Source organism: Molossus molossus, unplaced genomic scaffold (genome assembly GCF_014108415.1).
Source record: "Molossus molossus isolate mMolMol1 unplaced genomic scaffold, mMolMol1.p scaffold_m16_p_12, whole genome shotgun sequence".
In the NCBI taxonomy this organism is placed as follows: domain Eukaryota; kingdom Metazoa; phylum Chordata; class Mammalia; order Chiroptera; family Molossidae; genus Molossus; species Molossus molossus.
Genome location: NW_023425347.1, coordinates 23,808,575 through 23,832,307, shown reverse-complemented (window position 1 = coordinate 23,832,307; position 23,733 = coordinate 23,808,575). Strand labels below are relative to the sequence as shown.

At 41.3% G+C, this 23,733-nt stretch overlaps 1 protein-coding gene across 2 annotated transcripts in view; it reads left to right on the top strand.

Moving 5' to 3' along the window:
- The first annotated feature begins 516 nt into the window (after positions 1-516).
- Positions 517-23,733, top strand: part of CAP2 (cyclase associated actin cytoskeleton regulatory protein 2) — a 145,623-nt gene continuing 122,406 nt past the window's right edge. The window contains exon 1 of one of the 2 annotated variants that reach the window (XM_036255980.1): positions 517-568. The gene's annotated coding sequence lies outside the window, so the exon portion shown is untranslated. Of the gene's footprint in view, positions 569-12,438; positions 12,556-23,733 lie in introns of those variants that run through there. The other variant, XM_036255979.1, reaches the window with a different exon arrangement.

Here is a 23,733-nt window from a genome sequence, read left to right as displayed (position 1 = left end):
GTCTAGTGACGAGCTAAACTGTTCATTTTGTTTTATTTTAATTAATGAATACATTAAGCTAATTTCAGTTTCAATTATAGTAGCCCCATGTGTCTAGTGGCTACCATATTGAACAGAGCAGCTCTGGAAAGCTTGCTGGAGATCTGTTTCTTTGTCATTCTTCCCCTGACTGCTATTTTAATTTCCATGTCCTCACCAAAGGGTGACTGAAAGAAGGTGGCTGCTGGCGGTGGAGGCTTCTGCTCTGGGAGATGAAGCGGGTTGGGAGGAGGAGGGAGCACACCTGAACTTTTCACATCAAACTTGGGTGAACACCTTCATCCCCCCAGAAAGATCTTTGGGACGGCACTGCTCTCTAGAGTCTAGAGGGTTGCTGAAGGTGTTTGAATATGACAGGTTTGAAATAACGTGCAAAATGAATTTTGCTGTCTTCTTACTTCCAAAGCCAGGAACTGGAAACGTTATTGAGCTGTACCGGCTGCCTGTCTTCAGACACACACAGTCAACGCTCCATCGGATCAGCCATCTCTGGTGGGCTCAGAACACAGCCTGGTCATCATTGCTCCAGGTATCAGGTCAAGATCTGGGACGTTGGCACGGGGGCTGGATTTTATGTGGATACTTGAAAAACTATCTACAGAATGTACTCTTACATAATGAATAAGCTTTCCTCACTGATAAATGCCAATTTTCCAGTGGACCATGGAAAATTGGCTATTTTTGGCTACTCTGTGGGAGGCCGTGGAGCTCTTACTTGTGCTTTGAAGAATCCTGGAAAATGCAAATCTGTGTCAGCATTTGCTCCAATTTGCAACCAGTTCTCTGTCTTTGGATGGGTGGGAGGGAAAGAAATCTCTCAATGGATATTTACAATCAGATCAAAACAAATGAAAGGCTTATGATGTTGCAGTTTTTAGGAAGTTTTTGTTTCATTCAGGTTCTGGCTAGCCATGATCAAGGAGATGATAACGAAACATTTTAGCAAGATAGCTACTTCCTGACAATTATTTTTAGACAAGAGGGTTATGACTATACTTACTTTTCATTGCAATCTGCATTAATGACCACATCAAACTACGCAAAATCCTGAATACAGGAAAAATCAGACACAAGAATCTCTTTGGAGTTATAGAACTTAAAGAGAAACACAATTATGAGATTGTAAGATATGGGTTTTTATGATGCTAAAAGAGCTTCATTCTATAGTCGAATCATCTTCTAAATAAATGTACATAATATAAATTTTAAAAGTTCAAGTATATAATTATAACTTTATAAGGATTATCAACCATCAAACATGTTTGAATGGCACCATAGAGTTATTCAGACTTTTCTATAGTTTCTTTTTTAAAAAACCCATGTTTTAACTGTAATTATTTTACTAGGAAACAAAACTATGCATAGTTCAAAACATCGCAACATTCAATGATAGTTCTACAGGGCTCTCTTTCATAGGAAGTAAGAATAAAAAATTTAAACAAATACTTCATATATTGAAATTTTCAACCTCTACTATCAGTTTACAAGGCAACTAAAGAATGCCCATCTGCCCTGACCGGTCTTGCTAAGTGGTTAGAGCCATGGCCTGTGGACCAAAGAGTCACAGGTTCAATTCTGGTGAGGGGCATGTACCTCAGTTGTGGTCCGGTCCCCAGCCCTGGTTGGGGTTGTGCAGGAGGCAACCAGTCGATGTGTCCCTCTCACCTCGAAGTTTCTCTTTTCTCTCTCTCCCTCCCTCCCATTCTGACTGAAGATAAATGAAAAATATGAGGATTTAAAAAAAAGAATGCCCATCTACATCCCACTGATCTTTTCATAAATTTAATCATAAAGATCCTAATTAAATCCCAATGGAAAGGTCAAAGTCACATCACAGGATCCATGTGAAATTTAATTCTTTATATTACTGCCCATACTACCAAATACATCAATTATGTACTACATATATATTTTTAAATGTATCTTTAGCCATGGCCGGTTTGGCTCAGTGGTTAGAACATCAGCCCGAAGACCAATAAGTCGAGGGTTCGATTCCGATCAAGGGCACGTACCTTGGTTGCAGTTTGTCCTTGGCCCTGGTCGGTCATGCCAGAGGCAGCTAGTCGATGTGGCTCTACCACATCGATGTTTCTCTCTGTCTCTCCTCCCTCCCTCCCACTCTATCTGATAATAAGTAGAAAAATGTCCTCAAGTGAGGAATAAAAAAATAAAAATGTATCTTTATTGTTGAAAGTATTACAGATGTCCCTCCGTCACACCCCCTCCACTGACCCCCTCCTCCCCACACCCACCTCCTCATACGATTGCCTTCCCCATACGATTGTCTGTGTCCATTGGTAATGCATACATGCATATAAGTTCTTTGGTTTATCTCTTCCCACCCCCTCTTCCCTCTGAGGTTGGTCAGTCTTCCCTGCTTCCATGACTCGATCTATTTTGTTCATCAATTTATTTTGTTCATTAGATTCCACATATAAGTGAGGTCTGTAGTTTCTTTTTTTAAAATATGGGCAGCCTGGTCTTACAGGTCTCTTTGACACTTTTTATGAAGTTGTAGTAACTCATTCAAGACTTGTCTGAAGATCAAGTTTTGTTGAATGAAGAATGGTCATTGCTATATCTGTAAGAAGTAAGAAATTAATCACTTTTCCCCCAAAAATCAACTTAGATTTAAGCCTCCAGTATTCTTATTATTTTCTTCTTCCTCTTCTTCTCCTCCTCCTCCTCCTTCTCTTCCTCCTCCTCCTCCTGCCTCTTAGTCTTAGTCTTAGTCTTATTATTCCTCTTCCTCTTCCTCCCCCTTCTTCTTGTCAGAAACTGGAAATATACAGGGTGGGGCAAAAGTAGGTTTACAGTTGTGAGTTTGCAAAACACGGTTAATTCTTGTGTTATTTATTAATTATTACATTATTTACCATAGAAACAATTGTAACCCTACTTCTGCCCCACCCTGTAAACTGCCCTCCGTCCTGTGCTGTAGAATGTTCCTCCTTCCTGTTGGCAGCCCTCCCCATGCAGAGGTTCATCCACTTTTATTTCATCACAACTACGGAAATCCACAAGAGTATAGTTAGGTGCTTATTAAAGTTTCAAAGGTGCAGTATTTCATCCATTAATGTTTTTATTATTCTTTTTAAAACATGAACTAAAAATGTAGTCTCTCTAGGCTCTGTCCATTTGGAGTCAGGACTATGTTCAGTGAGACCTGCCACGTGGTCATGGACTGTGAACTTGAAAGTGTCTATTCCAGCCAGTCCCTGGTCCCAGAACCGCTCCCCCCAAACGCCACTCTGTCCTCCTCACCACACCATGGCGCCCACCCTAGCCAGCCAGGTTTCTCGCCAACCCTGGCACTGCAGGCTGGCTCTGGCTCTGTCTGTCCTCTCTGCCCTGCAAAGTGCCCTACACCTCTCCTGCCGCCTCCTCCAGGGCCCCCTCCACCATGCACTGCCAGATGGATCCATGGGTATCCTCACCTCTCTCCGCTCAGTCACCACACCTGCAGTTTCTTCAGCCTCCAGCCTTTATTGATGCCTCAAAAGCAGAAGCACGAGACAAGAGCCAGTGCTGAGCAAGACCCAGCTGCTCAGTCGGAGCTGCTCCCTTCGTCCACAGCCAGTGAACAGCTTCAACAGGACCCAGAGAACTTCCGAAATGGCACGAAGTGAGGAAGGTGTGCTTTTTCTGTCTCACATGAAACCCAGCTGCTAAAGATTTCATCCTGTTCAGCCAGTGTGGCTCAGTGGTTGGGCGTCAAACCATGCACCAAGAAGTCATAGGTTCGATTCTCAGTCAGGGCACATTCCGAGGTTGTGGGCCGATCCCCAGTGGGGGTCATGCAGGAGGTGACCAATAGGCGTTCTCTCTCACTGATGTTTCTATCTGTCTCTCCCTCTCCCTTCCTCTCTCTCTAAAATCGATAAAGGGGAAAAAAATGAAAGGTCTAGTCCCACATGAGAGTTCTTTCAAAAGAACAATAAGATAAAAGAATAACCAAAAAAACCACATTGACTGTAGCTTCAGACATGCCTTGGGGAGCTCTGGAGGGTGCAGACAGAGGTACCCTGTCACCACCACTACTACCAGCAGGCGCCTGGATGGTGTAACCAAAAGTGTGCATGTTGACTCTCTTTCCTGAATTCAGGAATTTCCCTCTGTGTGATCAAGTTCTTGTGTTGGCAGCTGAGAAAGCCACTGACAGCTGCGGAGTTATTTTCTCCTTTAGTCACAAGATGATGGAGATAATCTAGGATGGGAAGTGTGGGGGAGAGAAGGAGGAGACAAATGCTCCCTGCTCTGACCAGAATCGGGTAAAATGGCTCACAGGTCAGACAACTAAATAACTCATGACTCCATCCCTTCCATTTGATGGGAAACAACTGGATCATATCAACAAAGCTCTTGAGGTATCAGAAATAAGGATCAAGTTTAAAAACAGCCTTATTGTTTTGTTTTGGTTCTTTTGACGGATCATTAGGAAATACTCAGTCCGGATTGCATTGTTTCCAAAAACTGAGCAATCCATAAAACTCAATAGAATATTATTTTCCAAGTATGAGATTTGGCCAAGAAAATTATTGGACGTTAATCCTTTCTATTTTGTTGATGACTGTTGGACTAAAAACATGCAGAAACTTGAATGCACAGAGATGTTCATTGTAAAAAGTTTTCAGGCACCCTGACCAGGATTATAGCTAATTGGAGGGAGTTATTGTTTTGGAATTTTCCACTTGCTGTCTTAGAGATTCCATGAAATTATAGGCCAACTACTCTTTATTTTATGTGTATTAAGCATACTCTGTATTTAAAATATGCTAAGTGTATAATACATATATACAATATTAAATTTATAATAGACCACTGATTATTATAGTTATTGTTTAAAATTATTTTGAGCAATGAAAGTTTCTTTCAGATGATGTATATTTTCCAGATTATTCTCTGAGTGTTATTGATCACAATATTCAGATCAATCAGTATCTATGGAGAGCCTTCTATGTGCCAGCTGGATGGATATTTTAGCATTTCTGCCATTTAAAGGAGCGTTCTTAATTTGAGCTAAGTTCTAGGTAGCCTTCTCCACATCCCTCAGTTTTTCTTTCTTCATCAGCGTTAATTAGCTCCCCATCTATAGCACTAGTAAAAGCCCTCATGTCTGCCTGATTAAATGAGAAAGGAAAAGGTACCCCACTTAGTAAAGATAATTGTATTTTAAAAACTGAAATCTAATTCTGTGTTTTAGCTATATATTATGGCTTCACTTTTAACTTACAACTACAAAATATATCACATAGAAGATATGGAAAGAAATGGATGATATGGTTATTTTAATCTCTTTTATGTTTTCATTATTTTAAGATACTACATTAAAATGAAAACTATATAAGCTTACCTTCTTACTAGTAAACCCCAGTCAAACCACTGGCCTCAGACAATTTCACCTTCTCAAGTCTCTTTTAAACTCATATATTTTTAAAATTTAATTTAATTTAATTTTCTCCATCACCATTTATCCCCTCTCTGCCCTCTTCCACCTCTACCCACACCCCTCCACCCCCGCAATCACCAACACTGTTGCCAATGAGTTCTTTCTTTTTCTTTTTTGTTCAATCCCTCCACCGCCCACACCCTGCACCCCCAGCAACACCTCCCCTCCACCCCCAGAACTATCTGCCTGCTCTATGAGTCTGCTTCTATTTTGCTTGGTAGTTCGGTTTGTTCATTAAATTTCACATATGAGTGAAATCAGTCCAGCTGGTGTGGCTCAGTAGTTGAGCATTGACCCATGCACCAAGAGGTCGCCAGTTCGATTCCCAGTCAGGGCACATGCCCAGCTTGTGGGCCCAATCCCCAGTGGGGGGCATGCAGGAGGCGGCCAACTGATGTTCCCTCTCATTGATATTTCTATCTCTCTCTCCCTTGCCCTTCTCTCTCTCAAATCAATAAAATAATTTTTTTTTTTTTTTTAAAGAGTGAAATCATATGGCACTTGTCTTTCTCTGACTGGCTTATTTCACTTAGCATAATGTTCTCCAGGTCCATCCATGCTATAGCAAAGGATGAAATGTTCTTCCTTTTTATGGCAGAGTAGTATTTCCATTGTACAAATGTACCACAGCTTCTATAGCCACTAGTAAAAGAGCTGAATACCATATCGGCATCTTTTTCTATGCTCACTCTGGGTTCAAACTGGCCTCCAGGTTTCTTAAATCCTCTTGGATAATCTCTCTCTCTTAGACTGTCTCTACATTTTTTTTTTTTTTTTAATCCTCACCCGAGGATATTTTTCCATTTTTTGTACAGATAGAGTGGGATGAGAGAGAGGAAGGGAGAGAGAGAGGGAAACATCGACGTGAAGGGACACATCGAGTGGCTGCCACCCGCACGACCAACCAGGGCCGGGGACAAACTGCAACCGAAGTACATGCCCTTAGCGGGAACCGAACCCGGGTCTCTCCGGACCGCAGGCCGACGCTCTAACCGCTGAGCAAAACTGTCCAGGGCTGTCTCTAAATTTTTGACTCTGACTTTTCCCTTATTAGAAAATAATAATTAGGAGAAACATCTGTAACAAAAATAAATTAATTAATTTTAAAAAATTAAAAAAGAAAATAATAATTCTCTCATTAGCCATTACCTTATTTCTTCCTCATAATTGGAATTTAAATATATATATATTTATATAAATGGAACACTTGTAATAGTTTAATTTTTCTGTACTATTTTTGAAAAATGTCTGTTTTTCTGGGCTTTGACTTTAAATCTTTATTTGCTTCAGTAAGCAAACTTACTGAAATGAAAATGTTTACTGACCACTGGTTGGGTGTCATACACTGTCTCTCCTTGGTCAGGGCCACTGTGTACAGCTGTGCCTAACACAAGCGCTAGTGGGTGAATGGGGGCAATTTGTCAACATGTGCCAAGAAGAAGAGACAGGGTCGCCCTTTCCTTAGCATGCATAATGATATAAAATAAATTTGAGATTTGTATGGTCCTGCTTTTAGGCACATAAATATAGACAGGGGGGACTTGCAAAACAGAAAACAAACAAACAAAAATTTTTGAGAGTAATTTATTTTCAGTTCAATGAAACTGTAAATTTCAAAGGTATTCCACGAAGGAAGGACTGGAGTATTTAAGTATAGCTCCAACGAGTCAGTGGAATTTATTTATTTTTTTATTTATTTTATCCTCACCTGAGGATATTTTTCCATTTTTTGTACAGATAGAGTGGGAGGGAGAGAGAGGAAGGGAGAGAGAGAGAGAGAAACATCGACGTGAAGGGACACATCGAGTGGCTGCCACCCACACGACCAACCAGGGCCGGGGACAAACTGCAACCGAAGTACATGCCCCTAGCAGGAACTGAACCCAGGTCTCTCCGGACCGCAGGCCGACGCTCCAACCGCTAAGCCAAACTGGCCAGGGCGAGTCAGTGGAATTTAAAAAGAATCCTTAGGTTGAGGACCAGTGGTCTTATCTATTTCTAGTTACATAGAATTTTCATGCAGAGATTATTCTCTAACAATCCACAAAGTGGGTTATGAGAGACATGCCCCGTGGTTTGAGTGGTGTTCACCAGCCTCCTTCGTTTTCTCAGATGCCTCTGAACTCGACCCCACATCCACCTCAGTGCCCAGGATTAGTGAGTTACCCCTGTGAGTTAAGGTATGACCATCACAAATGTCCTTTAAAAACAGAAGATCTCCGCAAAAGGTTAGACCTACCAAACACGATCTGCCTGGATAATTCTGCCGAGCCAGGCTGTTCACACCTCTGCTCTGAGAACCAGAGCCTGTGCTCACCTGAGGCTGAGACACTGGCTTTGCACTGGAGGTGGTGTCGCGAAGGTACAGAAAGAAAGGCAGGAAGGAACCGCTTTTCTCTGTTTTACACTTCTGTAAATCATTGATATCCTGATCAATTTTTAGACAGAAATTACTCTAAAAATATGTGATAAAAGCTGTGGATCATTTTCTCAGATAAATGTACAAAACCCAAAACATTACATACAGGATGGGACAAAAGTAGGTTTACGATTGTTTGTATAGAACAGAATACAATAATTAATAAATGATAATACAAGAATAAACTCTGTGTTTCTCGAACTCACAACTGTTGACCTGCTTTTGCCCACCCTGTACAATTCATGGAGCCCAGATTCCTGAAGCTTGTCTAGAAAAGCCAGGTTAAGAATTTCTATTCACTGAACAAATATAGTGTGGTTTTTAGTGTCTGCAGTGCTGGGGAAGTTGGTGTTCACCTTCCCTTTATTCTATTTATAGTTGATCTACTCAACTTCCAAGCTCATCCCTTCCCCTCCCCCACATCATTCGCGTGTGAACAGAGCAATCAAAATAATGACGAAGGATCCTCACACTGGAAAAAAGAGGGCTCCATGCTGCTACTTCCAATCTGTTTCCATGTCCTGGAACTATGTATGGAAGAGCAAGGGGTAGCCAAATGAAGCTGGGGTGTGTGTGGGGGGGGGGGGCAGGCGGGCACTGGAGGTGGTGTTGCAAAGGTAATGTGCTGGGTTCAGCTCTGCCACACTTGTCGTTGCTCCCCAAAGTGACAGTTCGGTATAACAAACTACCAGGGAAAATCAGACCCTGGAGCACAGCCATCAAGGAGTTCTCTCTCTCACAGATTCTGGGTCAGGACACATGGAAGTAAATAAGATAGAAATCCTTATTAGGGCCTTTGCATGGCTAAAGTTTGGAATATTTTAAACTCGCGTTTGGGGTCTGACTTCTCTGGCACAAGGTTCCAATGCTCCGGTGGAGAGGAGAAGGATCAAGATGCAGGAGCTGAGCGACCCTAGTTCCCTCTTTGAGAAGAAAGGATGTAAAGGATTCATATGCCCAAAGCAATCAGTAACTCACTGTTACACCTGCGCCAGGGTTTGTATTGCAGAGATGGGGACACACTTAACTCATATAACTTATCTTTGTCTACACAGCATAAACTCAAGATGGCATTGCTCACCTGCCCCTTTCTCTGCACTCTGGCGTACTATCAAGTTCTATCATTTTCTTTAGTCAGGTTTATTCATTCCTGTCACATCAGCTCAATGGAAGCAGGATGTCAATTTTATTTCTGGGTATTCTTGGTAATGCATAGACATCAATCCCATCACAGATATCAAGTCTTATAGTATTTGTGATATTGATTAATAGTTATATATTCATTCCTGTTTGTTTTTCCTTGTTCCTACGAAGTGTGGTGGTGAAGTGTACAAAGTCAAGTCAGGCTGCCAAGTCCAAAATCCCACTACGATGTTGCTTTGTGAACTTGAACAAATGACTAAACGTCTCTACGCCCATTTCTTCATTTATGAAATGCAGAGAAGAACAGTACCCACCTCACGAGGCTGGTGCATTACTACATATAAGATGCTTGGAACAGAGGTTGACACATAGTAAGTGCTCAGTAAGTCTTAGCTGTGTTACCTCATTCTCAGCACCTACAGTTTGTGAATCAACCACTGGCAAAATTACCATTGATAACTTTCCACTTGGCAGTCATTAAAATAAAGTACAAACTCCCGTGGCACACTGGAAACCTGTTCTGCAGATCCGCCAGCTCCCCAGAAGGGTGTTTGTGGAGGCACGCCATCATTAGCCTTACCTCCTCAAGGCCAGGAAAAGCTCCAGAAAAGAATACTGTGTTCACTGGGTGTTTTCTATTTGCCAGTTAGAGACCATACCAGTATGGTAAAGGGGGCTCAGGCAAGACAGCCCAGGGGCAATAATCTGATCTCAGTTGTCTCAGCAGCCATGTGAGTGGAGCAGGTGTCACAGAAACCTGGGGACCAACATTTAGGGCACAACTTGGAATCCAGGGGCAAACTCTCTCCACACATCAGCAGGAGTACTGCTTAGGAAAGAGGGTATATTTGGGTTCATCGGTTTCCATCCAATGCACTTCTTTAGGGAGAACTGTTCACCAAGCCAGTGCAGAGATGGTTAACCTCCTGCACGTCAGACTGATACACGGGTGCCTTTGGACTCCAGGAGCAGAATCTGGAAGGGGATCATGAAAGCCTGGATTTCCTTTGATATTTGTATAAGCTTTATAGACTATGAATTTTGAGGTCCTGAGTCACCTACTTTCTGTCAAGTTTCTAGCAAAGCCTCTTCATATAAAATAGTTTTAAAGTTTTACACTATATAACGAAAGGCAGAACAGTAGAACCACTCCAAAGACAAGCCCCTCTTTTCCATGTGTCTACCATATCATCAGCTCTTGGTGCAGCCCTGGCTGGTTGCAATTTCAGTGTAATCCAGGGGGACAAAATCAATGGAGAGGAGGAGGCTCGGATGCAAGAGTAGGAACTCAAGGTGGAATAAGACAAAGGGTATTGTTGGCTTTGAAGAGGAAGGAGAAATTGATTCCAATGAAATTTAAGGAGCAGAGAAGAGAGAAAATGTTTTGAGAAATGTTGAATGCATGGATGTTAACATGGCCTCAGCAGATCTTGTACAGCAGATGAGATTGTCTGCTAAGGAGAAAGGCAGGCTTGGCAGGTTTGTGCTGGACTTTCAAAGCGAACTGAAAGATTTAGAGGATTTTTTTTTGCCCTGTATCTCTTTCCAATCCTAGGTAGAGTCACCAAATTAACCACTGTTATCATGATTCTGCTCCAGAACTATCAGAAGTCTCTCACTGCCTGCCCCCGTGGGTTCATACACCTTAAGCTAAGATTGAAGGCAGCCACTGTCTGGGACCTATATCCTTCCTTCCCAGATCTGGCTCCCACAAATCTCCATTCCAGCAGAGCTCGGAAAACCCTTCATACATGTCCCATCCTTTGTCACCGCCCCATTTTGTCCCTGCTGCTTCTTTCATCTTGAGTATCCTTCCTCCATCATCTACTCTTATTGTTTTATGTCTGCTTGAAGGCTCAACTCTCTTTTCCACCAGGATGCATTCTCTGATTCCCAGGACTGGGAGCAAATTCTCTCTTTTCTGCACATCCATATAACTTTGTTCATACTTCTCTAGGGACATTTTTTTTTTTCCTTTGCAGTCTTCCTTACACAGTGGTTATTTTTATACTCTCTTCATCTTCCTACGATATTATAAACCTAAGGGCAGGATTTTTTGCATTATTCACCTTTCTACACCATACTACTTTCTACTCCAATGCAAAATATATTTAGCCAGAGGAAATGTTCTATTAATGTGTATTCTCTTGAAGTTAATAATGTCCTATTGAAGTTAATGCTGGGGGCGGGGGAGAGTCATTAGACTAGAGGTTTGGAAATTTCCTGTGGACCTGCACAAATTGGTCCTATGGATATATTCTTTTTTATATTCCTGGAACATAAATGTTGTAATACATAATATTTCATTCATTCATTTATCCTTCATTGCAAATGTCTTGAATACCTACCAAATGCAAGGCGTGTGCATAATAAGTATGGTGATGGCTCTGGATATATGCAAAGAGGCCCTCCTCATCACCACCGTCAGCCAAAAGCAATGTGTCATAGGAGTGACCATTTAAGTTGTGTCCTGTGGGTTCAGAATAAGCCTTGTAACGCACAGAACCAAATTAGAGGTGATTTTAACATCAGCACAGAATATTGGCTTTTTAGACATTCATCTTTGTGTTTGTTTGGAGATTTTGCTTTAGAAAATATCAATTATACCCTCCCCCTTTATCTCTCTTGTCTATAATTATTTTCCTGGCATTTACTCGATGAAGAGCTTCAAGTCCACTTTTGCAGATGAAAATAAACTGATGAAAATTGAAAAATCAATGCTTTCCTTCTAATAGTTTGGACCAAAAAAAGTAAAAAGCCTCCAATTTTGTCATCATAATCAATATATAATGGAGCAGTGGCCACAAATACACATTTAAAAAGTAGGTTGGTTTGGGGTTCATTTGTTTTTAAATAATAAGGCACATTTTTTTTCTTTCAAAGATGCTGTATGTAAAAAAAACATTTTAAAAAATACATTGAAAATTTTTGTTTCAAAATATGAGTGTGTCTGAGCTTGATGCCCAGCTAAAGCACTGGATGTCCATTACCTCTCCCGTCAGGGTCTTTATCCATGTCCTGGGGTTGCAGGACACGCGGGTCTGCCTCTTGCCTCCTACGGACCCATCATTTCTCTGCACAGGTCTTTTGAGGTCCAATCTATGTGTGGCTTCTTCAGCCAGGAGCTTCTTGGATCTTTCCAGACTTTGCGATGCTGCCTGGTGCGGTGACTTCATTGCTTTCCCAGCCCGGCACTTGGCAGGCTCTCCCTCCCTTCCTCTCCTTCCCCATCTCCCTCTCTTCTCCCACGGCCCATCTGCCCCTCCTGTCCGCCACCCACCTCTCCTCTCTGCTCCCCTTTATTTCCACTCCCGTCCGCCAGCTCGGCTCCCCTCTCCCCCCGGCTGTCTGTATTTGGAGCTCCGGAAGCCGGCGACTCTCCCCGGGAGCAGCGTGACTGACAGACTCCCTCCGGGGGAGGCGGGAGGGGAGCTGACGGAGGAGGTCGAGAGTGGCGGACACGGATTCGCACCGCCCAGGACAAGACCCCAGGCCACCCCAGCAGGTAATCCTGGAGCAGGGGCGGGCGGGCGAGGGGGCCGTGGGTGCAGGTGCGGGGACGCCCGGGGAAGTTGCGCTGAACGGGTGGGATGAGGGGGCCGGACGGCAGCTGGGGAAGAAAGGCGGTGCGGGCGCCGTGGGCGCAGGACGCCGGACCCGGGCGGGACGCGGGCGGGAGCCAGCGCTGAAGGTCCCTGCGGGAGCCCATCTGGGTCAGCGCAGCAGCGCGCCCTGCCCCCGCCGTCCCTCTCTGGGTGCCCGGGCCGCCCCGAGCGAAGGCGGGTGCAGGCGGGGTGCGGACTTGCCGTGGGGGTGGCGGGGCCTCTGCTCCAGGCTCATCAAACTTTGTGGGTGTCCGCCCGCTGGGCTCCGAGCCTTGCGAGGGTGCGTGTGAGGGAGGGTTGGGTGCTGCCTTTGGACTGGATCTCAGCACTGCCACCTCGATCAGAAAGTACGGGTGTGTGTGTGTGGGGGGGGGGGGTTGACCTGGCTTCTCTGCTGAACCTGACTTGAGGCGATGAGTCACTGTAGAAAGATAAATAAAAATGCAAAGGCAACTGAGGCACTGAGGGACAGCTTGGAAAAGGGCACCTCACAGCTGGGTCTCGACCGCTTTAGACTGAGGGTTGTTCGCAGAAGCAGCAGCAGTATCATCACTTTCAGGGCTGATAATCACATATGCGGGTGGCCATTTCTTTATTCTCATCGCACATAATAGACTGCAAGTTTTCGCAGTATTTGGATTGATGCATTATTTACAATGAGCAAATACGGATGACTGCATTTGGGATATTGAACTAAGATAGGTCCAGACGGCCAAAGCGGAGATGAACACTTAGCAGAAAGACCAAGAACCTGTGGGAAAGCAGAAGCCGGTGGGACTCAGGCACCTTAGTTTACCAGAATTGTTTGCAGAGCACTATTTTTTGACTGCGAATAAAATTTTCTTTTAATTTAAAGAACATGCCTTAGAATTCTGGCGTAAAATATCCAAGGCCACTTAATGTAAGATTACAACAGCAGAGTGATCTTTAGGGAAATTGTTCGCATAGTGACTATTGTCTAATTAGACTGTAAGCCTCCTGAGGGCAAGGATAGGCTTTAGAAGTCCTTGTAGCACCAAATAGTATTTGACTCAGGGTATGTAATGAGCAGACATAAAAGTTTCTTAAAATAATTAACTAAATAGATTGAGTGTGGCTGGATCATGTCTTCTTGAAATTGCATATTTTGCAAGAAAAGGATATTCTATGAAACCTCTAACCTAAAAACCTTTAATAAAATTAGAATCAAGGTGTCATATAAATATTTATTAAAATAAAGAGAAAAAGAAATTGACTATAAAGAATCATGAAGGTGACTGTTAAGTTGGTCTTGGCTAGTAGGAAATAGTGTTTGCTGCTTATTGTTGTGAGAAGTCAATTTGTTGATACAGTGTCAAGTTTGGTAAACGGTCTCTCTTTAGTGTTACCACTTAAATGTGCCAGTGTAGTTTGAAAGCAGCTGTAGGCAACAGGTAAAGGAACAGTGTGTCTGCATTTATTTATTTATTTTTTTATGGACACTGAAATTTGAAGTTTGTACTATTTTCCCCAGTAACAAAGTGTTCATCTTTTTCCCCAAGCATTTAAAATTGTAAAAATCATTCTTAGCTTGGGAGGGGAAGGAGGAAAACAAAAACAGGAGAGGGGAGGAGAGTTTTGTCCTGTTGGTAGTAGTTTGCTACTCCCACCTACCATGTGACAGAGTTTGGAGAGGAACCTTTTGAAAGAGTTCATGAAACATTCTCCTAGTGCCTAAGTCATATGCAGCAGTTAAGTTAAATGTCTTCAAGAGTAGCATTAACTTATTTGGGGCATTACGGTGTTCTATTTCGTCTTGAATGCTACCTAACAGACATCTTTATGCTAGCGGTTTTGTCTTTAATTCATTAATTATGTAATATTTTATACATAAAAATCATATTTTTAAGTTTATGTAAACTATAAACATTACATTCAAATGACCACCTATGACCCCATCACATAGCTCTAAGACTAGGTCTTAAGAACTAGATAATTGTTAAAAGATAATTCCCAAAATGAACAAAAATATTTTAAAATAAAAATATATTCACAATATATAAAGAGCTCTTACAACTCAATAATCAAAAGATAAATAACCCAATATAAAAATGGTCAAAGGATCTGAATGGACATTTCTCCAAACAAATGACCAATAAGCACATGAAAAGATGCTGAGCATCCTTATTCACCAGCAAAGTGCAAACCAAAACCACAGTGAGATACCACTTTAGACCCATTAGGATGGTTAGATTCAAAAAGTCAGATAATAAGTGTTGGTGAGGATGTGAAGGAATTGGAACCCTTTTACTCTGCTGATGGGAATGTCAAATGGTGCAACTGCTTTGGGAAACAATTTGACAGCTTTTTAAAAGTTAAACAGAGTTACCATATAATAAAGCAATGTCTTTCCAAGTATATGTATCCAAGAGAAATGGGAGAATATGTCCACATAAAATCCTATATACAAATGTTTATACCAGCACTAGTCATAATAGCCAAAAGGTGGAAACAACCCAAATGTTCCTCAACTGATGAATTGATAAATGAAATGTGGTATAACCATACAATGGGATATTATTTTGCCATAAAAAGGAATGAGCTACTGATGCATACTATTATGTGCATGAACCTTGAAAACATTATTCAAATGAAAGAAGCTGGTCACACAAGACCACATATTGTATAATTCTGTTCATATAAAAATATTAAAAACAGGGAAATCTATAGAAACAGAAAGCCGATTAGTAGTTGCTTAGGGAATGGAGGTTGGGGTTAGAGAGGGTGATAGTAAAGGGTACAGGGTTTCTTTCTGAGCTGATGAAAGTGTTCTAAAATTGACTGTGGTGGTGGTTGTACATATCATTGAATTGTACACTTCAAATGGGTGAATTGTATTTTATGTAAGTTATCTCTCAAAAAGACTGTTAAAGAAAATAAACAGAAGGCTAGAAAAAAAAAAGAAGTAGATTGTTACCTATGCGGTTGCATCTTTCTTTGGGTGCTTCTTTGCCATTCCCCATGTCCCTCCCAACTCTGAATTCTGTGTTAATCATCCTCTTATTGTAAAACAGTTTTATGACATATGTTTGTATTCCTAGACAATATGTTGTTTAGGTTTGCTGGTTTTTTATTTATAAGAAGGGTATGTATAATATTCTCACTTTTAAAAACTGAACATTATATATATTTTTTTTTATCCTCATCCGAGAACATTTTTGCATTTATCTTTAGATAGAGCAGGAGGGAGAGAGGGGGGAAGAGAGAGAGAGAGAGAGACATTGATGCGAGAGAGACACATCGAGTGGTTGCCACCCACACGACCCCAACTGGTGTCAGTACAAACTGAAACCAAGGTACATGCCCTTAGCAGGAACCGAACCCAAGACTCTCTGGTCCACAGGCCAACGCTCTAACTGCTTAGCCAAACCAGCCAGGGCTGAACATTATATTTTTAAGAATTATCCTTATTGTTGCATATAGCTATATAGTATTTATTGTCAAATATTCCATAATTCACTTACTTACCCATTTTCTTACTGATGGGTGTTTGGGTTGGATCCCAGGTTTTGCTATTATGGGGAGTGTGATTTGAAAACTTTTTTTTCATGTGTCTCAGCACACGTCTGCAAGAGGTTTTCTATGTGAATGTACCGTGTATTTTATTTTTTTTAATTAAAAAATTTTTTTTATTCTTACCCAAGGACAATTTTTTTTTGCATTTATCTTAAGACAGAGTGGAAGGGGGGAGGGGAGAGAGAGAGAGAGAGAGAGAGAGACATTGATGTGAGAGAGACACATCAACTGGCTGCCACCCACAGGACTCCAACCAGGGCTGGAGACAAACTGCAACCAAGGTACGTGCCCTTAGCGGGAACTGAACCCGGGACTCTCTGGCCTGCAGACACTCTAACTGCTGAGCCAAACTGGCCAGGGCTGTGCCGTGTATTTTAATGACAAAAAAAAAAAAAAAATGTTTATTCTTCTTCCGACTTATAGATTAATAGTATCTACCAGCTGACTCCTCCAAACCAAGACAAAGTGACTAGAGCTGAGAGCCTAATTGCAATATCTATTTTCTCATGTCCTGAGAAGTATGAAAAAGTGCTAATCTAAAACTCTACAACTGAATTTCACAACAGGACCACTTAACCCAATCGCGTATGAGTGTCTTCATCTCCTTGTATCACCTGGGTTTAGGATGGGACGGAGGACGACTTTATTAAATCAAAGGAACATTACGTTAAGCTAGGTACACAAGTGGTTTTTAAACTTCACTAATGTTTTCCTTGTATGGTATCCTGCTGGGTACTCCAATGTTTCCAACATGATTAGTTTGGTTATTCTGGTAACAAGCCAGTTGGAAATCTGGCATTTTAGCCTTGGATACTTTCTGGGTCTGCCGTGATTTAGGCTGTGATCTCCAGTTTCTTCGAGATATTTCCACTTTCCTTAGGAAGAGAGGAAGCACCCTAAGGTCAGAACAGGCTGTTATAAGGATTTTTTAAAGTTTATTTCTATTGTGGTAAAATATACGTAACATAAAATTTACCATTTCAACCATTTTAAATTGTACAGTTCAGTGGCGTTAAGTGCATTCACAAAGTCGTGCAAAATCAGCACCATCCATCTCCAGAACTTTTTCATCAGCCCTAACGGAAACTGTGTCCCCCTGAAACATTAACTCCCCATTGTCCCCGCCCCTCAGCCCATGGAAACCACCATTCTGCTTTTCGTCTCTATGAGTTGCCTCTGCCAGGTACCTCATATAAGTGGAATTATACAGCATTTGTCCTTTTGTTGCCTGAGTTTTTATATCCAGAGGAATTCCACCTTATTTTGTCTTTCTGTTTAGTAGAGCCATTTTCCACTAAAAAAAAAAAAAAAAAGGCTTCTTTTAGCAGTTGGGTCATTTCCCTTTCAATATACAGCACTACATAGCTAGGGACAGACTAGAAAGTGGTCTAAAACCAGAAGAACTTTCAATTATTATGGATGGTATCTTCATCTGCCCTGATTGGTTAATTAGACATTTAACACACCTGGTTTTTTTCATTAACCATACAGCCAAGTGGAGAAGGCACAGCACTCCTTAATTCTTAAAAATGTACCTCTACCTGTTAGCCCCAGTTTCTCAGAACTTACGGGCCATGCAACAATATAAACATCTGATCTAAAATTATTCTCGTTTTGATAGAAAAAGGTGATAAAGAGCCGGAGGGTTCTGGGAGACCGAAAGTAGAAGTGGGGTGGCCTAAATGGCAGTATTCAAGAGGAGAGTGGTCCCTGGAGAAGCGAGATGCTGGAGACACCAAAGACAGACCGTGTAGCACACAGACAACAGTGATTGTCCTGGGTCTATACTAGTGCCCAGTTTTATGAGAAAATAACCTTTATTACTTTTCACATCAGTCCACATTGAAATCCAGAGAAACCCTGGGATCCGTTGATAATTTATTCATTCACCCATGTCGAATGACTGTTATATGCCCAGCATAGTGACAATCACACGGGATACAAAGACAAATACCGGCAAAGGATCTGGTGTAATATAGAAGAGAAGACAACCTAAGCTGTGAACATAGATCTTGAAGGATCTGCTTAGGTGGTTGTCGTTTAGTTTTATCGAGAGGAGAATCACTGGATTCTTCTATTTCGTTTTATCAAGAGAAGACTCACTGGATTCTTATGAGATAAATTGATTGTTTTACTCTAAGGCAACAAGAAGCAGTCAAATTAGACCACATTAAGAAAGCTGGCCAATTGTATTTTCCAAACCCAGGTAAAATAAACTTCTCAGTGGTGAATGCATATTTCAGTCTGATTATAGTCTGACATGTACTTGGGGGTGTTCATTTTAGGGAATCAGAGTTTAGAAGCCTCTGTGTTGCCCGGAGTGTGTAGGTAAGGGACTAATGTGATATAAGGGTGGTCTTTTCATCGAATGAATACTGTCCGGTACTTCTGCTCACCTCTCTTAAATGGCAGGGAGCTGAAATATCTGGCCCAGTTAGTAGGTTGATGGAGAAGTCCATCCAGTTGGTTGTTTGGCATTAGGCTAAACACAGACAGTTTTTTCCTGGCATTATCTTCTAGCATGCTAGAAGCTGTGGCTAGCTATTTTCAGCGGCGCAATGTAGGTTCAAAAGTATTTGGACAACATTTTTAAAATTTGAATTTTCATTTTTCCTCCATATCCTTCAGAGCATTCTTCAAACTGTGTCCCTGACCTACATGCAGAGACTTCCAAAGGTACATGTACACAGATGTTTCCCACCTTCTATTCTATAATCACCTTCTCTCACTTGACATAAGAAAGACCCATCTCTAACCTGCTTTATTAGTCCATTTTACGAAAAGGCTTATCTCTAACCCATCTTCTTAGATTGAATTGTCCAAGGATGTAAAAATCTAGGGAACAGGGAGGGCAAAAAAGGGGACATTCCAAAATATCAGTTTTAAGGTGAGAAAGTCAATGATTCTAATTTCTGAACATTACAAATCATAGGTTTTCTAAGTCTGATTCAAAAACAACAACAAAGGTAATCTAATGAAATTGTAAACTCATGTTAAAGGAAAAATTTAAAAGAGGATGAAACATGACTCTCATACAAATACTTTTTACAAAAGAACACATTAAACATTAAAAAATGAGAGAGCCAGAAAAGTCTACAATCAAAGAGGTACACTGATAGCAATGCTGAAATGAATCTGCTTAATAGATGTAACACTGGCTTCTTCATAGTTTGAGAGGGAAGTCCATTGAACTCCATATTACAGAATTTATTAGCATCCCCATAGACTGTAAGTACTGGATTCACTTTAAGTTCCCTGCAAGTTTACGTTTATGTGCACAGAGTTGTGAATTGCCCAGGCAAAGCCCACGAGTGACTGAGATAACCCAGATGGATGACTAGATAGGGACTCACTAACTTTCACGTCTCCAACATTTCCTTTCACTGATGATTAAATAATTTTTGACATTTTGTTTAGTATATAACTCGGAAGGAGTTCAAATAATTAAATGACATTTCTGTTACAAATTCTCCTCCATTCCTATCTCCTCATTTCTGTGAATAGTTCCCTAGCATTTTCATTGATAAAAACAAAAATTGAGAATGTAATTGGTTTTCAGTCTTGAGTCATTCTAGTGATGTGAATACTCATCCACGTAGACATGAAATAATTGAAAAATAAAAATGCTCAAAAGAGAGGGGTTTCCAATAAAAATTTATTTTGTATTTACATTTAGTAATTATTTGTCAACATTTATAATATTTGTACTACTTTGATAAGTTGCATTATAATAATAGTTACAATGGTAACAATCAGAAGAACATTTTTTGCCACTGGACTTAAATTTAAGTCCAGAAAAAAGTATTGATGGGGTAATGAATAAAAGACATTCAAGCATAAAATACATAAAAGTAAGATAAACTTCTGTAGGGAAAGAAGAATGGAAATATAAGTTTAAGGAGAAGATTTAATTATGTAAAATTTATACTTTCAAAGAGCAGCCTATTTCTGTATTCTTTTAAAATAAATGGTGATGAATTCCAATGGACATGTTTTAGTGAATGATAAAATAGTTTTACTTTTATATGTCAATTTTACAGAGTGCTGCAAGTTACATTCTTCACAACTATTCATATTTTGGTGAAAGTTTTTATATGTCTATCTAAAAATGTGCAAGAGTTTTACAAAATCTTTTAAGTTATATACAAATACAAATTTTAAAATCTCTTGCTAACTCATTCTGCCTCTGTTTTCTGACCAAAAATCAAGGGTCTGTAATGTGGTAAATACTTTCTGCAAGTTTAGTGTTGGCATATGAACCAATTTATCGATTGACACAGTTCTAATGATTCCTTGTTCTACTAGATTTAGGGAAGACATTTAGAAGTAAAGGCCTTGGTACTTGGGACACCTCTCAAAAGGAGACAATAGCCCATCACACTTTATTTATTTTTAGGCAGTTATAGTTTCACTTTATTCATCTTTTTTTTTCCCCCTTCACCTGAGGACATTTTTTGTTCAGAATGAGTGGGAGGGAGAGAGAGGAAGAAAGAGAGAGAGAAAGAGAGAGAAACATCGACGTGAAAGGGACACATTGAGTGCCACCTGCACGACCAACCAGGGCTGGGGACAAACTGCAACCGAGGTACGCGCCCTTAGTGGGAACCGAACCTGGGTCTCTCTGGACCGCAGGCCGACGCTCTAACTGCTGAGCCAAACCGGTCAGGGCTATTCATCTTTCTTGTTCTCCCCTTTGGATACATTCACTGTAAGGTATTATGTGTGTATGCAAATTTGTGTATAATGACCAGATAGACAGCACTATCATTGATCTGTAAATGTGTAGCCTTCACCAAGTTTGGGACGTTTTGAGCCATTATTTTTTCAACTATGTTTTCTACCTAAATCTCTTTGTCCTCACCTGGGATTCCAATGACACAAATGTTAAACCTTTTAATATTGTCCCACAAGCTTCTTAGGCTCCATTCATATTTTGTTGTTGTTCGATATTTTTTCCTCTTTGTTCTTCAGATGAGATGATATCTGTATCATCAAGTTCACTGACACTTGCCTTGTCATCTCTGTTCTGCCACTGAGATCATCCAGTGTGGTTTTTATTGTTATTGTATTTTTTATTCTAAAATTTTCACTTGTTTTCTGTTTAGAAGTTTTGTGTCTCTTCTGAGAACTTCTGCCTCTCCATGCATTTCAAGAGTGTTTACCTTTATCTCCCGGAACATAGTTATCTGATCGTTTCAACACCTACGTCATCTTGGAGTTGTTGGTTATCTTTTCTCTTGAGCATTGATGGCATTTCCCAACCCCTTGCGTGTCAAACATTTTGGGATTGAATTCTTGATACTTTGAGTATTATGTTGTGAGACTGAATCCTTTTAAAATATTCTTTTTTTTTTTTTTTTTTCAGTCTTATCAGGCAGTCAACCCTCCAGTTCTGTCTTGCATTTTGTGGGCAATGGTTCCAATATCGGTTCATTTTTCGAAGTTTTTGCTGTGCTGTTTTGAGTCCCATGGAAGCACAATTTAGGGCTTAGGCTGGGACTTGAACAGTGGCTAATGTCATAGTTCAGTTCTCAAAGCCTTTGGATCTGCACAGCCCAGGGGAGAGACCGGGGCCTGTACTCCCTCATGCACACAATCAAGGGATCCCCTTCTTCAGCTCCATCCTCTCTGGGATTCCTCTCAACACACTTATCTCCCCTAAGAGCCTTTTTTTCTGGTCTTCTGCCAGAAACATTGGTTTCTCTTGAAATTTGAGTTGCTCACGGTGCTGCAGTATAGACTAGAGTCACCCTCAAGGCAAAGCCGTGAGGGAAAAGTGAGAGGAGAAAATAACAGGGTTTCTCCCACATGCTTTGAGCCACAAGGGCCCCTTTCCCCAGCTCTTTGGCAATAAGACCAGGTTTCTTTTGGAGAAACTTTTAGCTGCTTCTGCCACACCATTCTGTGACTGTGGCCACTCAAGGGAGAGAAAAATGGGAAAAAGAGAAAATGTGGTCTTTTTCTCACATTCTTCAATTTGCAGGGGCCTCCTTTCCAGGTCCTCTGGCCCAAAAGAGGAGGGTCTCTGGGAGTTTTTCTTGCCTGCATCCCTGCACAGTTTCGACCTTTGGGCTAAGTCTGGAGAGAAAAGAGAAACTCAGAAACGCACTCCTAAATGGATCCCTTTTCCAAGTTCTGGTTGCTCTCCTCAGTTCACCTGCTATTGTTTGTCTTTCAGAGTCGGAGATTTGCTTTTTGCATTTTGAACACAACATCGAGACAGGTTACAGTGGGCTCATCCCTTCATGACGTCACAGGTAGCTCCCTCCTCCTTTCCATAGCTCCCCTGTTCCCTTTCCCCCTTCATTTTCCCCACATCCCACCATTCTATTCTTTCCATTTCCCCTTTATCTGTGCCCCCTTTCCTTTGGGCTCCCAGGTCTAAAGGGGAAAACATAAAATGAAATAACCTCTAGTCTTTTGGTGGCTCACAGCTCTGTTTGAAGACTGATTTTGTTACGGGTAGTAAGTCAGGGTAAAGTCTGAAAGTAGACCCAGAGGCTGGAGACATGGAGAAGCACAAAGGGGTCGGAGGAGCGCCCGGGCGCAACCCGTCACCTGGCTACTTTAAGTCAAATGATCAAGTCACACTTGTTGACCATGTCCATGCACATATCAGGCCCAGCACTTAAGAACTGATCCTTACGGTTTTTCTTCTAAGAGAGTTGTTGAATCTATTAGTCAATTGTATATAAATCTTAAAATGAGTGCCAGAAGGTTGCGATTAGGAAGAATTGCCACAAACCATCTTACCTTAAAGTCCAGAGAGACATGGCATCCTTAACACTGAAATGACAAGGTTTAATAACATAAAATACTTCTAGTTGTGCTGCGAGGAACAGCTGACCCTGTGAAATGCTCTCTCCTTTATGTTCAGTCAGCAGAGTTTCTGTAGCCTGGAGCAGTGGTGTTGGAAGAGGGGCGTGTGAGGTGTTATGGTCATCGTGATGGGGACAGGAGAGTGGTAACACATGCAGTAATAGTTCACAGATTGAGCACTGATGATGAGTGCCGCGGAGCATCCACAGATAAATGACAACACTTAGGCATCACTTTATAGTTCACAGAGTGTCCTGTAATCTTCCAGAGAATCCTGGAGTGGTTATTATTACTAGGTGGGCAATGCTTATAATTCCATTCCAGTCCCTGAGCTTCGGGTTCTGTCTGCGGCTGCCAAGCATCATCTCAGTATCACCGTAGGCACTTGAAACTCTCAGGTCTAACACAGAGCTGCTTCTCTTCATTGGCCACCTCCATCCCCCATCCCTGTTTTTGTGGCACTACCCTACCACAGAGCAAGATGTCGAAGGCATCCTACCTTCTCCATTTCCCTCCTAATCCCATTTAGTCATTTCTCAGATTCTACTTATTTTATACATCTCTCAAATCGTCAATCCACCATCATCGTGATTGAAATTCCCCAGGCCCCTTTCCAGCTTTATCAACCACTCTCTCTAACTACCCATCAATCCCCTCTTTCTTTTGCTTTCTTTGATAGTTCCTGGCACATAGCCAATGCTCAAAGAAATATTTTGTAGTTGTAC